This window comes from Gracilinanus agilis, chromosome 3 (genome assembly GCF_016433145.1).
Source record: "Gracilinanus agilis isolate LMUSP501 chromosome 3, AgileGrace, whole genome shotgun sequence".
NCBI classification, from domain to species: Eukaryota; Metazoa; Chordata; class Mammalia; order Didelphimorphia; family Didelphidae; genus Gracilinanus; species Gracilinanus agilis.
In genome coordinates this window covers 538,189,522-538,205,731 of record NC_058132.1, presented here as the reverse complement: position 1 = coordinate 538,205,731, position 16,210 = coordinate 538,189,522, and positions in this window count along the sequence as shown.

Below are 16,210 nucleotides of genomic sequence, written 5' to 3'. Positions count from 1 at the left end.
AGGGTGATTTTGAATGGTGTTTCTCTTTCTACTTCTTGCTGCTCTAGTGTGTTGGAAATGTATAGAAATGCTGATGATTCATGTGCATTTATTTTGTATCCTGCCACTTTGCTAAAGTTGTTGATTATTTCTACAAGCTCAAGGTAATCTTTTGATAGCTGTTCAAAGGCTATAAAAACAAGGTCCCATATAATTACTATCAAAGAGAGCAAAGACCTTTCAGAGAGATCTGTCATTAGTGAGTTTATGATTATTGCTCCTCTTTAATTGTTATGAGAGCCTTCTACTATTCTAGTTTCACAGTTTCCATTTTCAAAGTATTCTGAAAATGTATTCTACTTTAACTTATATAGCTATTTCCAAGATTGATCCTTGGGTAACAAATAAAAGGGAAGTAAAGAAACTTAATATATACAGTGTTCGGTGACTGAATATATATAGAGTGTTACTTGTTTGTTTTTCCCCTCACAATCTCAGTGAGCAATTCCCTGTAAAACTTATTGGGAAACACAATAAAATATAAGGACAATTATATATATATATATATATATATATATATATATACACACACACATATATACATATACATATATATGTATACACACTTTTGTGTATGACCATTTGTCATGCATTAGCATTTATTATATATTTTTAATTTCCCATTTAGTTAATGAATTTCCTATATGTGTGTACACATTTACAAATGCAGGAAAAAATTAAATAATAACTTGAAATTCCACCATGTTATATATTAAAGCTCATTATCTGTTTACATATAAGTGATACTTGTCATAATTAGACTATTAGAACTTCTTGTGCCACTGTGTTCTATGTAGGATTAAATTCAGGAAATGATTGTGTATGATGGTTGATTCATTCCCAGTGATAATTTATTTAAATATATTTTAGCAATGTAAATAATAAAGCATGTCTGTATTGTCAAACATTATTGTTTTGGATGATTAACTAAACAATGCTTTCTTTTATGTATTTTTAATTGATACATTTTGTCTTAACACATCAATCACTGCCCAAGATACTCATAATAATAAATAATAAAAAATAACCTCATAAAAAGAATATTAGTAAAAGTACTTAGTAGAGAAATAGCAATTGACAAATCTCCTTCCTATCTTCCTGTTTGTAATTCATCATATGCTAACAAAAAAAGGAATGACAAAAACTATAAATTATCTAATGTCTCTAATATAATCTGATAACTTTTAATCCTAGATTTATTTACATTGCTGTAGTTATATATTATTTTTGTTCTGAATTTTTACTCTACATCTATTCATGTGATTTTTCTATATGTATTTGAGTACTTTGTTTAACTTAACCCCCAGAAAAACTCTTATTGAGCTATTGTTAATAAATCTTTAAGAGAAAGGAAATATAATTTGAGGGAGTAAGAGTAAAATGTCATTTTTTGAGGAGCTACATCATGAAAAGTTTGAATAGAGTGGTCAGTTTTAGGAGGTGAATATTTTGAACTGTGTTTGGAAATTAGAAGAATGAGAAAAAAAGCTGGTAATTATTATTTGTGGAGTGATTTTTGGTCATACTTAAAAAGACTAAGAGAACTTCTGCTCTCAAACAAATGAATAACTCCATGAGAGATTTTGAGTTATATGTCATCTTCCAACATCTGGGAAAATATTTGGAGATAAATAAGTAACTCATTTTAGGGAGAAAATATTCTATGAAGAACAGGCATCCTGAGAATAGACTGAAAGTGCCAACTCGGAAAAAAAAAAAACAAACAAAACTTAATTATTGTAGACTATGGTTCTGGATATTTTAAAAGTTGGAAGGATTTTGTTGCTGTTTTGTTGTTGTTGTTTATTTGTTTTGAACAATCTATAATAATTTCATCATAACAGAAACAAAAATGTATAAAGATCTACCTGATTACACCAGAGGGTTATCTTTTCAAGGGTGAAGTTTGTTCTTGCCTAGAAACACAAAGAAATGTACAACCACAGCTAAAAATACTCATTTCCTAGAAAGTAATATCCTATGGAGACTTGTCATGAGACAGAATTATTGTACAAGAACAATGAAGATGTCTAGTTGGGTACTGGCAGAAAGAAGGATGATTTTGAAAAATGTACAATGATGCTAATATTAAAATAGTCATTTTCTACTCTGATTTCTCTGTTTATTCTTTAAATTATATTTTTCTTAATTATCATTGATTTTACATCCTAATAGGAAGGGTTTGAAAGTTAATTTAAGAAGAGATAGATACAGAATTGGGTCTTTGGAAGAAAAAGGAAAAAAATAAATATCAGTGAGAGAGGAAGGGAAAGTTTAAAAGATTTTAGATTTCCCGTAGGAGACAGATGCCTTCCCTTTTTTCTCAAAACCAAGAAAGAAGAAGGAAAAGGTCTTATTGTCTTTGATGCACAGCTGCATGATCCATGATTTTCAAAAATAAACTTTGCAAACTAAGAGGCCCCATCAGTCATGAGAGGCAGGAATTAGAATGATTGGGTAATCTTTTTCAGAAAATTTTATTCCGATGGAGATTTCTATTATTTCAGGAAGATGATATTTGTTAGCTTGATTAAAGTTATTAATCATTGTAATGACAGAAGATTCAAAGGCTGGGAAAAACAGAGAGGGAGAGAAATTCTGTTTTTAAGCAGGATTTTTGTTTGAGCTACTGTAAACATAAAATATTTTGGAAAACTTGTGGATGAAGAGTTTGGGGAATTTGGATTAATTAGGTTTACAAAATTCAAAATAATAGTTACCCTACTTATATATCTTTTCTGAGATATATTCCACAGCTGAACATCGAGTAGTGTAGTTAAAAGAAACTTTCTCTATATCTCTAATCCTTCTATATCAATTATCTCTGAATCTCAGACATCAGAGTCTGAAGGTATAAAGGTTATCTCTACTGGCTCTCACAAAAAGAGTTCTTTGCTTACTTGATTAATGGCACTAATGAGAGACTCTAAATTGTCTATTGCGATTCTGGCTACAAAGAAGTGACAATGTTTTGTCATATAAACGGAGACTTTTTTGGCCAGCCTTTCCACCTACTCAAGTTTTATACCTCTGAAATGAAACATGTCAATCTGGTAAGTGATGAACTATTAATTTTAGGTGGACAAGTTTTTTCTCAAAGTTAGAAACCAGATGTATTTGCATACTAGTGATATGATCTGAAATATCTTTTAATTCTTGAAATCACTGCTATATGAGATCCGGACTTCAGAATAATGGAGGCAATTTGGGCCCCATCAAAAGCAGGGTTAGAATACATAGAATAAATGAGGATTTTCAACACATTAGGGGCATACTCAGCATTTCTACAAACCATTGTGAACACTCCCATAATTTTACCATTCAAGTATGTCATGTACTGAATATATATCAGAGAGATACATTAATGCCTTGCTCAATAAAATAACACACAATCCCAAAATGCTTATTGCCATTTCCATGGTATAACCCAAAATGCCCTTTTCTTAGTAGGCCAAGAGTTTCTTCAGATGTACCACATACATAATATGTTTCAGCTGCTCAAGATGAGGATTCACTCCTATATTTCAAAAATCTTCCTGCATGTTTTTACTTATCACATATAGGAGTGAATCCTCATCTTCATTACCAACAAGATTGAGGGCTGGACTTTTTGTCTCATCTCCACAATCTTTAAAAACTTTCCAAAAATGAAATCATGTACTAAAAAAAGGAACTATTTCAAATGTCACCATGGTCTCTCACAGTTGGCATCCAAAAGAAAATGAAAAATAAAAAAGATGAATGAGTGTCTACCCTTAAACTCACTCAATACACCTCCCATAGCTTCCATTATACTACTGGTAGTAAGGCTGCACTAGCTGAGTCAAGGAATCAATATATACATTTGTAACAAAATCTAACCTCCAACCTTATTTTTTTCTAATTATATGAAGAACATAGTTCTAAGCTGTGGAAGTATGCTCTGGCAGAGAGATAGATAGGACAACAGTACCACTCTAGGATGCAAAGGTATTCATGAAATCATGATAGAGAGTGCATGGTAGCAATATTCTCTCTCTCTCTCTCTCTCTCTCTCTCTCTCTCTCTCTCTCTCTCTGTATACAGACATATAGAGAGATAGATACATAGATAGATAGATATACATATAGATATATCTATAGAAGAGCAAAGAAACAGAGGAAACAAAGAAAAATTAATGTGTCAGGAATTAAAATAGGGTCCATCCCATAACTTTTTTTTTTCCTTTCAGAGTCTTAGTGACCAAAACTATAAAAGTTAACTTCATGTAATATGTGTGGCAGCTCCTGAACTGCCATTGCCAGGCCAAATAATTGAGGAACCAAGGGAGCAAGAATGGACACAAGAATATGCCCCAACTCTGGGGCTAGGGTAGGGCTTTGTGATACTCCACTAAGTCTGAGAGAAAGAGCTCAGTATCCAGATGAGGTGAGTCTGATAAACTAAATGTCATTTGAGCCATGGAACTAGGCTGTTAAATGCTGACTTTTCATGGAGAAAGAGGAGTATGCTGAGATACTTTAATATTCTATCTTTAAGAAAGAAAAACAAACAAACAAAAACATCATCAGCAGGAAGGAAACCCAATAATGCTCAAAAGGAAAAATAAGGGGGGAATGAAAATTACCAAAGATCAGAAAATTTAAAAAAAAGCTGAAATATCTTGTACATAAACAGCTAAATCAACATGGAAAACATTAATGGCAGAAGGAAATATGACCTTCAGATCTGGTAAATGAGTTTAAGAATATGTGAATAAAATTCCAAAACAAAGGAAAAGATCTAATACTCGATGAGACACAGGGCACTGTGACATCTGGGAGTATGGAACCAAAACACACCATTCTTTAATGGTTTAAAGAAAAATCAGAATCATGGGATTAAAATTCATAGTATATAAAGCAAAAATAATGGCATAATATAAAATTTTGAATCTGTGATGGTAAAAATGAGAGGGGAGGGGTGACTCTAGGCAAGTCACTTAACCCCATCCTAAAACTAGAGAAAGAAATAAAAACCACTCCAGTGTTGTCTACAGGACCATGAAAAGTTAGATATGATTGAATAAAAACAGGCTATTAAAGGAAAACTTACTTATATTGAAAACAAAATGTATTAGGACAACCTATGGATGTTAGTGAAGTCTCTACGAATAATATGATGAATTTGAAAATCTGAATAGCACAATGCAGAAAATAATAGAAGAATAGTGCCCAGATATTCTGAATACAGAAATGAAATGTCAATTTAAAAAATTCATAAATATTCTCCTGAAAATGTTTCTGTGATATTTTTCTACATTGTTTAAATTATTCTTATCTTTTCTTTTATAATCTATATGACCATATGTAGTTATGTCTTTACACTATGTAGTTTTAAAATAAATTATGTAACTAGTAACTAAGCCCATAAAATGTGGGTTGATGATTAAGAAAGGAAAGAAAGTTCAAGGCTGGGAGTTTTCTCTATTATAAACTGAGTTGAGTACTTGGCCCTAATTATTTTATTATGCAATTTAATATCATTTAATACTCCTTGTCAATGAAATAACAATTCTTTTTGACCTGAGAACACTCTAAAGAAGTGTTTTTCTGACCTTGCAATATTCACTGATACATTTGTCCATGGAATTACTGCAGTGGAGTAGAAAATTTAAAACTTTCAGATTTATTATGGCTTACAGCATAATAGTATATGTTTATAGTCATTTGCTACAATTAATCTTGCCATTCCCTAATCACTGGACATCTAGTTTTGTTTTGCTTTGTTTTCAGCATTTTCCTTTTTTAAATAGTGCTATTACTCTTTTGACTATACAGTCCTCCCTGTCATTAATTTCCTTGTGGCATAAACCTAATAGTTGGACAAATGAATCAAAGACTATATAAATAAGATTACAAGTTTTTATAATATAATTATAAAATGTAACTATCTCTTAAGAAATATTCTTTAACAGAGAAGAAACAACTGGAGAGAAATTAATTTTTCATACGCTTCTATATTATGACATAAACTCATTTATTTAATATTGATTTTACTTAGCTGAATATCAAACACTAAAATGTTAAATATTTGCATTTTTATATTTCAATGTATATACAACTTATGAAATGCTCCTAACTCTGAAAATCTGATATTCAATGCATACCTCGTGTAATTATTTGACATACTTTTTTCTTTTTAAATGCATAAAGAATACATGAAATCATTATTAGATGAAATGATTAATCAATTAATAAGACAAGGATATTTAACTACTATATCAAGTACCACATAGGAATTCAAAGAAATACAAAATATAATTTCTGCTCTCAAGGAGCTTAACAATTTAATGCAAGAGAAAACAATTAAATCTGTACAAATAATCTATATACAGACTAAATAGGGAATCATTAAGAGAGGGAAATCATTAGAATTAAGAGGGTTTCAGAAAGGTTTCCTACAGGGAGATCCAAGGCAGAGTGGTAAGAATCAATGCAATGAAGTCTTCCCCACAAACTTCTCCTAAGAGATCTAAAAAATGTACTAGACAAAATCCTGAAGGATAAATTCAGAAGAAATCATAGTATATCCTTTGTCTATCTCAGTTTGTCATGGGAAGACAGATATAGAATAATGGGTAAGAGGTCCAATCAGGAGAACTCTACACATGGAGTATTGTATTGCCCATCCCATTGTGTATAGGTAGCAAATGACATTTTATTGTGCACTCTCTAGTCTAAGGTTATAGAATCAGGATGGAGTGATATGAGGATTTACAGTAGCATTTTGGTTAGAGAGCCATGGCTGATCCCTGAAGAAAGAAGAAATGAAGAAGTCAGAAATAACAGCAACAGAAGCAACAATCATGTGATATAGATCTCTGGTATAAGTAAAGTATTGCTTCCAATGTCTAGCCCAGACTATAGGAAAAAAACAGAATGGGAATCTTAGACAAAAAATGGAACCCATAGTCCTATTGATATGAATTAATAGAGCTGTAGAGTTGACTGATAGAGTCAATGTAGCAATAATTGTCTGCTGTTATTCAGACCCAAACTGAGGTGAGGAAATTGTAAAGTTTGTAGGGGAATAAAAATCAGACTTTATTAGCAATCAGACCACTTAAGAAACACTGAAAGTTTTCTGGTCCCTATTTTCTCCCTGAGGTACTTAAATTATCCAACAATTAATGCCTGAAGAAAACAGAAAAAGGAGCAGCCTGAGACCACCACAGCAATTAAACAAAGCTGGGGATGGGATTGGGGGTGTAGGAATAGTTTTATTATGTTCCAATGATCTTGAAAAATAATGAGGGCTGAATAAATATAGAGAAGGTACAAGGGCTTATCTGATTTCTCCAAAATTACTTTGCTAAAAATTATAATATAAAATCTAAACATTCTAGAGCAGCAAAACCAACAAAAAGACAAAATAAAGTAATTTTTTGACTCAAAACAACTTAGAAGGCCAGCAAGAGGAATCTGGTACACTTGGGTAGGGGTAGTGCAGTGCACCAGGAAGGCCTGCCAAAGCAATAGCCTTTGGGTGTAGCAGAAGCAGTAACATATGGTAAAGGGGGTCAGATAACTACTCAGAAGGAGATTACAGGTTCCCTTTTCTGGCTCTGGGTGCAAGATTCTTGTCATATCACTCATACCATAGAATGGGTCACATTCCTGGTACTTATTCATAGGGTAAGGAAGAACACTAAAATACACCAGCACCTGTGGGTACAGAGGAGGAGAGAATCCTGGGTGGCCATAGTTCCAAGGTGTAAATGTTTGTTTGGGGTTACTCACAGAACTGACCACAAGTGGGGAGAGTATGAAAGATACGTATCTTTACATCATACCACTTTGGAAGAATTGAAAGGGGATAGATCCCAAGTGGCTGCTCTGAAGGCAACTATACAACAAACTTGAACCTCGAAACAGTTCTCCTTTCCCTAAAGTTATAGAGCCTAATTTAAATAGTTTTTTTTAAACAAAAGAAAAGAAAAAGGCAGGGAAGCAAGTAAACAACAACAATAAAAAGAAACACCTTAAAAAGTTATTTTGGTAACAGAATAAAACTCAAACTCAGAAGAAAACAACAAAGTTAATACAGCTGCAGCTAAAAAAATTGGTCTCAGTCCCCCAAATAATTAATAGAGGAGTTCAAAAAGGATTTTTAAATCAAATAAGCAAGGCAGAAGAAAAATTGAGAAAAGAAATGAGAGTGATACAGGAAAATCATGAAAAAAGTGACAACAGCTTGTTAAAAAAGGCACCAAAAATACTGAAGAAATTAACATCTTAAAAATAGAATACACCAACTAATAAACAACAACAATTTGAAAAGACACAAAAATCCAAAAAAGAGAAGAACTTTTTAAGATGCAGAATTGGTCAAATGGAAAAAATAATAAAGATACACATAAAAGTACTGAAGAGTAAAAAATATTAAAAGAAAGCACTGGTCCTTTGGAAAAAGAAGTACAAAAATTTATAGAAGCAAAGAACTCCTTACAAAGTCGAATTGGGCAAATGAAATAGAAGGTTCAAAAGTTCACCCAAGAAAATTATGCCTTAAAAATTAGAATTGGGCAAGTGGGAGCTAATGAATCCCTGAGACATTAAGAAATAACCAAACATAGTCAAAAGAATGAATAAATACAGAAAATGTGAAATATGGAGGGGGGGGCACAACAACCAATGGACCTGGAAAATAAATCCAGGAAAGATAATTTGAGAATTATTGTACTACCTGAAAGCCATGATAAATAAAGGAGCTTAGACATCATCTTTCAAGAAATCATCAAGGAAAACTTCCCTGATATTCTGGAATCAGAGGAAAAATGGAAATTGAAAGAATCCACCAATCACCTTAGAAAATATCCTAAAGAGATCACTCCCAGGAATATTATAGCCAAATTCCCAAATTCCCAGTTCAAGAAGATATTATTGCAAGCAGCCAAAAAAGGAACAATTTAAATAATGTGAAGCTACAGACAGGATAACATAAGACTTAACAGTTTCTACATTTACGAATTTGAGGTCCTGGACTATGATATTCTAGAGGACCAAGGAGCTAGGATTTAAAAAATGAATCACCCTGCAAAACTGAGCATAATTCTTCAGCGGCAAAAATTATTTCATGAAATGAAAGACTTTCAAACATTCTTAATGAAAAGACCGCAGATGACTGTAAAATTTGACTCTCAAGTACACGACTGAGGAAAATCATAAAAAAGTGAACAGGAAAGATAAATTAAAAAAGAATGAACACTCACTAAGATTAAACCATGGGAAGTTATTTTTGTAATGCCAATGAACTCTCATTATTAGTGCAGTTAGAAGGAGTATACATAAAGAGAGGGTAAGTGTTGGAGTTGAATAAATTGGTATAAAAAATAAAATTATAACTTGAGAAAAAGGATTTAATTGGGAGGAGGGGAAAAGGGAAAATACAATGAAGTAAACTTTTGTAAATTTGTGTCTAATTATTGGACATAAAAGAATCATGAAAGAGTGTTCACAGTGGAGGGGAAGATGTGGGCATTGGGGAGGAGAGCATGTGACCCTTACTCTCATGAGAATTGGTTCAATGAAGGAAGAACATACACAGTCTATTGGATAAAGAAATCTATCTCACTTTACAAGAATATAAGAAGTAAAGGGGATAAGAGAAGGGGAATGGGGTTGATGAAAAAGAGGGCTAAATGGAGAAAGTGGAGGTAAGAAACTAAACAGAAATAAATGAAAATGAAAGTGATACATAGTAATTGTAATGGCATATTTTTTAAGTCTATCTAATATAGAGCTCATTTCTCAAATACATAGAGAAATAAGTTGAATAAGTAAGAATACAAGTCATTGCCCAGTTGATAAAATGGCCAAAACATATGAACAGGCAGTTCTAAAACAAGTGATTAAAGCTCTCACAAAAAGTAAAAAAAAATTCTCTAAATCACTATTAGTTAGAGAAATTCAAATTAAAACAACTATGAGATACTAACCCACACCTATCATACTGACTATTATGACAGAAAAAGGAAAATGACACAACTTGGAGGGGATATATGTGTTTATTTAATACAAATTGTACCTTCTTCCCTTTGAAAATCTACTTTGATTGGCATCAGTCCCACTCTTTTCCTGGGCAAGTATGCATACTATGTGAGGACAAGGTTTCATTGCTCCTAGGCTCCTGGAAAAGGCTGATGCCAAGTCCCAAGTGACTCCTGGCATCCAGAAGACTTGGATCTGACCCAGACTGAGTACAAATCTATCCAAACAGAGAGATGAATGAAGAGTGAAGTAATTGGTCTTATAAGAAAGGGGATGGTAGTATAGGCACTCATTGTCCAGAGGGGTAGTGTGGCATACAGATTAATTAGGAGTGGTCAGGCTATCATGTGATTTTCTCCCTCTGTCTAATTTTTACTAATAAATAGTTATAAATTAAGATATAGTGTATAGATAATTATAATCACAAAAATGAGAAATATGGAACAGGAACACATTATTAGGGGAATTATGAACTGATTCAATCATTGAGGAGAGAAACTTAGAACTATGACCCCCCCAAGGCTATACAATAGTATATACCCTTTGAAACACCAATAGAACTTCTCGGTTTTTATCCCCAAAATATAAAAAAATCAAGGGGGAGGATCTATATGTACAAAAATATTTAACTATTTTTAGAGGAGTCAAGATTTGGAAAATGATGGGATACCCAACAATTTGTCAATGGCTGAGTAATTTATATTATATGATTGTAATGAAATACTAATGTACTCTCAGAAATAATAAGGAGGAAGAATTCAGAAAACAAACAAAAAAGTGGAAAGACTTACATGACCTGAAGCAGAATGAAATAAGATAACCTAGAGAACATTGCTTAGTGAAAGGAATATTTTTATAAAGGAATATTTTACATCCAAAACAGCTATTCTAAACAATACAATCATCTAAAATTTTACTAAATAACTCACCATAAAAATGTCATCTATTTCCAGAGAAAAAGAAGTGATGCTGAATCCAGACCAAAACAAACATTTTAAACTTTTTATTTTTTTTCTATTTGAGTTTCCTTCCACAAAGGAAAATATGAAAAACCATAATGTTTTATATAATTGCACAGGTAAAATCTATATGAGATTGCTTCCAATCTAAAGAGTGGTGCAGGTTGTGGGAGAAGAGGAGAGGGAAAGAGAGAATTCAATTAATATACCCTTAGTCTACTACTTTGATCCACACTTCTGTCTCTTCAGCATTACCATATTATTTTAATGACCACTACTTTATGGTACAATTTAAGATCTGATATTCCTAGGCCCACATCCTTCATTTTTTTTCATTATTTCCCTTAATATTCTTGATCTCTTGTTCTTCTAGATGAAGTTGTTTTATTTTTTCTAATTCCATAAAAAAGTTTTTTGGTATTTTGATAGGTATAGTACTGAATAAGTAGATTAACTTTGATAGGATTGTAATTTTTTATTATGTTTGTCCTACCCATAATCAATTAATGTTTTTCCAGTTGTTTAGATCTAGTTTTAGTTGTGTGAAAAGTGTTTTGTAGTTTTGTTCATATAATTTCTGTGTTTGTCTTGGCAGGGAGATTCCTAAATATTTTATATTGTCGAGAGTGATTTTAAAAGGAGTTTCTTGGGGGCAGCTGGGTAGCTCAGTGGATTGAGTGTCAGGCCTAGAGACAGGAGGTCCTAGGTTCAAATCCGGCCTCAGACACTTCCCAACTGTGTGACCCTGGGCAAGTCACTTGATCCCCATTGTCCACCCTTACCACTCTTCCACCTAAGAGCCAATACACAGAACTTAAGGGTTTAAAAATATAAAAGAAAATAAAGTAACATAAAAGGAGTTTCTCTTTCTAACTCCAGCTGCTAATTATTTTTGGAAATATATAGAAATGATGATCATTTATATGGGTATATCTTGTACCCTGCAACTTTGCTAAGGTTGCTAATTATTTCCAATTACCTTTTAGTTGATTTTCTAGGATTTTTTAAGTATAACATCATATAATCTGCAAACAATGATAGTTAAGTTTCTAGTATAATATTAAATAATAGAGATAATGGACATTCCTGCTTCCCTCTTGATGTTATTAGGAAGTTTTCTAACTTGTCCTTATTGCAGATGATACTTGCTGATGGTTTTAAATACATACTGTTTATTATTTTTAGGAAGGGCCCTTCTATTCCTATACTTTCAATATTCTTTGAAAAGTGTTGGAGACTATGTTTACATGTAATTTGGGAAAAATATAAAACAAAATTTAATACCCTAAATATGACCTAATTTCTTAAATATATAGGGAATTGCTGATAATTTCCATATATATATATATGTACATATATATATATGTATATATGTGTATGTGTGTGTGTGTGTGTGTTTGTATGGAGAGAGACAAAAGGGGGTCAGAGAGAGAGACACAGAGAAAGAAATATCTACTCACCATTTGGTAAATAGACAACGAATTTGAACAGGCTGTTTTCATGGAAAAATATTCTAAAACATGACTAACTGCAGCTATTCTGATTAAAATATCTCTGAGACACCACCTTGAACCTATTAGATTCATCATATGGGATTATTTGAAGAAAAGGAATGCTGGAAGAGATTTAGAAAAGTTGCTACAATCATTTATTATTGGTAGACTTTTGGACTGATCCAATAATTTTCAAAAATAATTTGCAACTACAACCAAGAGGAACATAAATACTTTGACCTAGCTATCTAATGGTTAGATCTATATCCCAAAGAAATGAAAGAAAAGGGAGAAAAAGATAGACTTGCACAACAATGTTTATAGCAACTCTATTCACGATGGCAAAGAATTGGAAAATGAGATGTCCATTATTCAAGAAATGGCAGAAGTAGTGGTAGATGATTGTGATGAAAATGTATTTTGCTATTAGAAATGACAAGCAAGATGATTTCAGAAAAACCTAGAATATCTTTTTTAAATTTTTACGAAGCAAAGTGAGCAGAACCAAGAGACCATTGTTCAAAGTAACAGCAATATTGTAAAGATGATCAACTGTGAAAGACTTAGCTACTCTGATTTGAAAGGCAGTTCTAAATGACATAATTAAAAATACTATCCGTCTAAAGAGAAAGAATTTGTAAACCCAAGGAGATATTAAAGCATATAATTTCTCACTTTCTTTATTTTTCTTTGTGTTAATTCATGGATGCATGTGATTTTTTCCAATACGGTTAATATAAAAATGTTTGATTGATGCATAATTGATAGCATTTTGCTTGCCTTCTGAAGGGAAAACTTTGATAATCATTTAAAATTAATGTTAATTTGTTAAGGTTATTTTGAAATATTTCACAAAATACATTAAATTTTTAGGAAGAGAGAAAGTTTGGGGTGTCAAAATTTATTATTGAAACAGTTCAGCACAATTATCCAAAGCACTAATTTCAAGACCTTAGACATTTCCCCTTTCTTCACATTTACATTAAAAATTCTGCCAAAGGATTACTTAAACAATCAATACATGCTGCATTATATTCAGCACTAAGTTCAACTGTTACAGTATTGCTGTCTTGCCTAAGAAATATTTTTATAGTAGCTATTCATTTTCCAGTTATTTTGTTCTCTATTTAATTTCTCCTTTTTGTTAATATAAATTAAATCATACCCTCCAGTCTCTTTCTATTGTTATACCCTTTTGTCTATCAGTTTAAGATCTCTCGTAGTTTTTGCTATTAAAGATTTGATACAATTTTTATTTTTCCAGCTAATTCCAACAACTCCACATGACTAAATTTTAAAGAGATATACAGTTTGGAAAAATAGTAAGTTTACTGTTTATTAAATTACTTCATTACTATAAATTACAATTTCTTCAATTCCTGCCCTTTTTATTTTTGTGTTTTAAAAAAGTCTGGTTTTTTTTTAGTTCTGGGGTGGAGCCAAGATGGAAGAGTAATCCTCAGCAGCTCTGTGCCACCATGAGAATCCTCTCCAACTAAGATGAAAATATCTTCACAAAATGAATACAGAAGTGAAAGAACCAATAGGGAGATAAGTGAAACAATTTTCAAGAAAAGAAAAACCCAAAAGGTAGGCAACAAACATCTGAGGCACTGGAGTGAAAGGAGGGCAGATCCAGCAAGAAGCTGTAGCAAGAAGGAAAGAATAAGTCACTCCCCTCCCCACATCTGCTGTCCAAGATTTGGGAATTTATATTCAAGCCTATATTCATAACTTGAGACCCTGCTTGAGCAAATAGAGATAAAGCTGACCGAAACACCTTGAAATTTCAAAACTGTAATGAAGTCCAGGGCCCCAGCCCAGGGAATTGAAGTCTGGGCTTGGGACAAGGACTTAATTCACACTTTAGGATGGATCTTAGTAACAAGTATTAAGTACTGATTTTTTTTTTTGCCTAATGCTTAAGGTGGAGCTCTAAGAAAAAGGACAATAAAGGGTGTTCCTCATTGGATCAAGTACACAGTGAGACCAAAAACCTTAGACTATGCCTGAAGTTAGAATTTAATCAATCTCTGACCCAATCAAGATCAGCTGAGATCAAAAGATTACACCTATGCCTGAGGCAAGTCTTTAAGCAATCAGCATCACAAGAGTCATCTAAATCAGGAGGGAGAGGGGCTCTCAGAGCTCTCTACCCTCAAACCTTCACCTCTTCCCCCCAAGCTTACCCATAATTAGATAGGAAAAAATTAGCAAACAACAAAATATCATCTAACTAAATAATTTCAAGGAGAAAAAGGGAAAGGCACAGACATAGAAGTGGACAGTAAAAACAAAGGAAGCACACCCAAAGTCCAAAAGAAAAATATGGATTGGACAGAGATTCTTGAAGAACTCAAAAAGGAATTCAAAATCAATTAAGAGAGGCAGAGGAAAAGTGGGAAAGAGAAAGGAAAGTGATGCAATAAAAATGAAATAATGCAAAAGGAAATGGCCCAATTGAAAAATGAGAATCAAAAATCCACAGTGGAAAATCAGCTCTTAAAAATCAGCATTGAACTATGAACTAATGATTTGATGAGAAATCAAGAAACAATAAAGCAAAATCAAAGGTTTGAAAAATAATAAGGGAAACATGAACTATCTAAACAACTGAGCTAGAAAAATAGATCTAGGAGAGAAAATTTGAGAATTATTGGGCTACCTGAAAACCACGATCAAGAAAAATTCTTGAACATCATATTACAAGAAATTATCAAAGATAACTGCCTAGCGATCCTCAAACAAGAAAATAAAATTGAAATTGAAATAATTCACAGATGACCTCCAGAAGGAAATCCTTAAATGACATCTCCCAGGAATATAATACCTAAATTCAAGAACCACCAAGCCAAGGAAAAAATACCTCAAGAAACCAGAAAGAAACCATTCAAATATCATGGGACTACAGTGAGTATCACACAGGACATAGAAACTTATACATTAAAGGATCAAAGGGAATATAATAGGATATTCAGGAAGGCAAAAGATTTCAGTTTTCAACCCAGTCACCAGTCACCTATCTAGCAAAACTGAATATATTTTTTCAGGGGTAAAAATGGACATTCAATAAGAGAAAAGATTTCCAACCATTCCCAATGAATAGCACAGATGTGAACAAAAATATGAATTCCAAACACAAGACACAAGAGAAGCCCCAAAAGATAAATAAGAAAGAGAAAATTTAAGGGACTCATTAAGATCAAAATGTACTTATTTATACTTGGAAAGAGGATTGCTGTAATTCTCAAAAAATGACTCTTGGCAGTAGAGAAGATAGAAGGAATTTACTCAGAAAGATGGTGGAGAAGTAAGCTGATTATGATGATATGATGTATATGTGAATGTGATGATATGGAGTATGTATGTATGATATGTATGCATATGAATGATCTCCAAAAATAACCAAGGACTGAAAGAGAGGGTGGCACTGAGAGAAAAAGGAAGGAAGAGATAGAATAGGGTAAATTATATAATATAAAAGGGCATGTCACAGTATTATATTAGAGGTGGGGATGTGCTTAAACTTTACTCTCACAATAAAGGGCTCAGAGAGAGTAAAAGAAGTATACTCAGTGGGGCATATAATTCTATCTTACCCCACATAGAAGTAGGTGGAGAATAAGAAAGGGAAGTAGGAAGTAATTGGAAGGTGGGGAAATGGGGGGGTAACAAAAAGCAAACACTGGTGAGGAGGAATAGAGAGTAA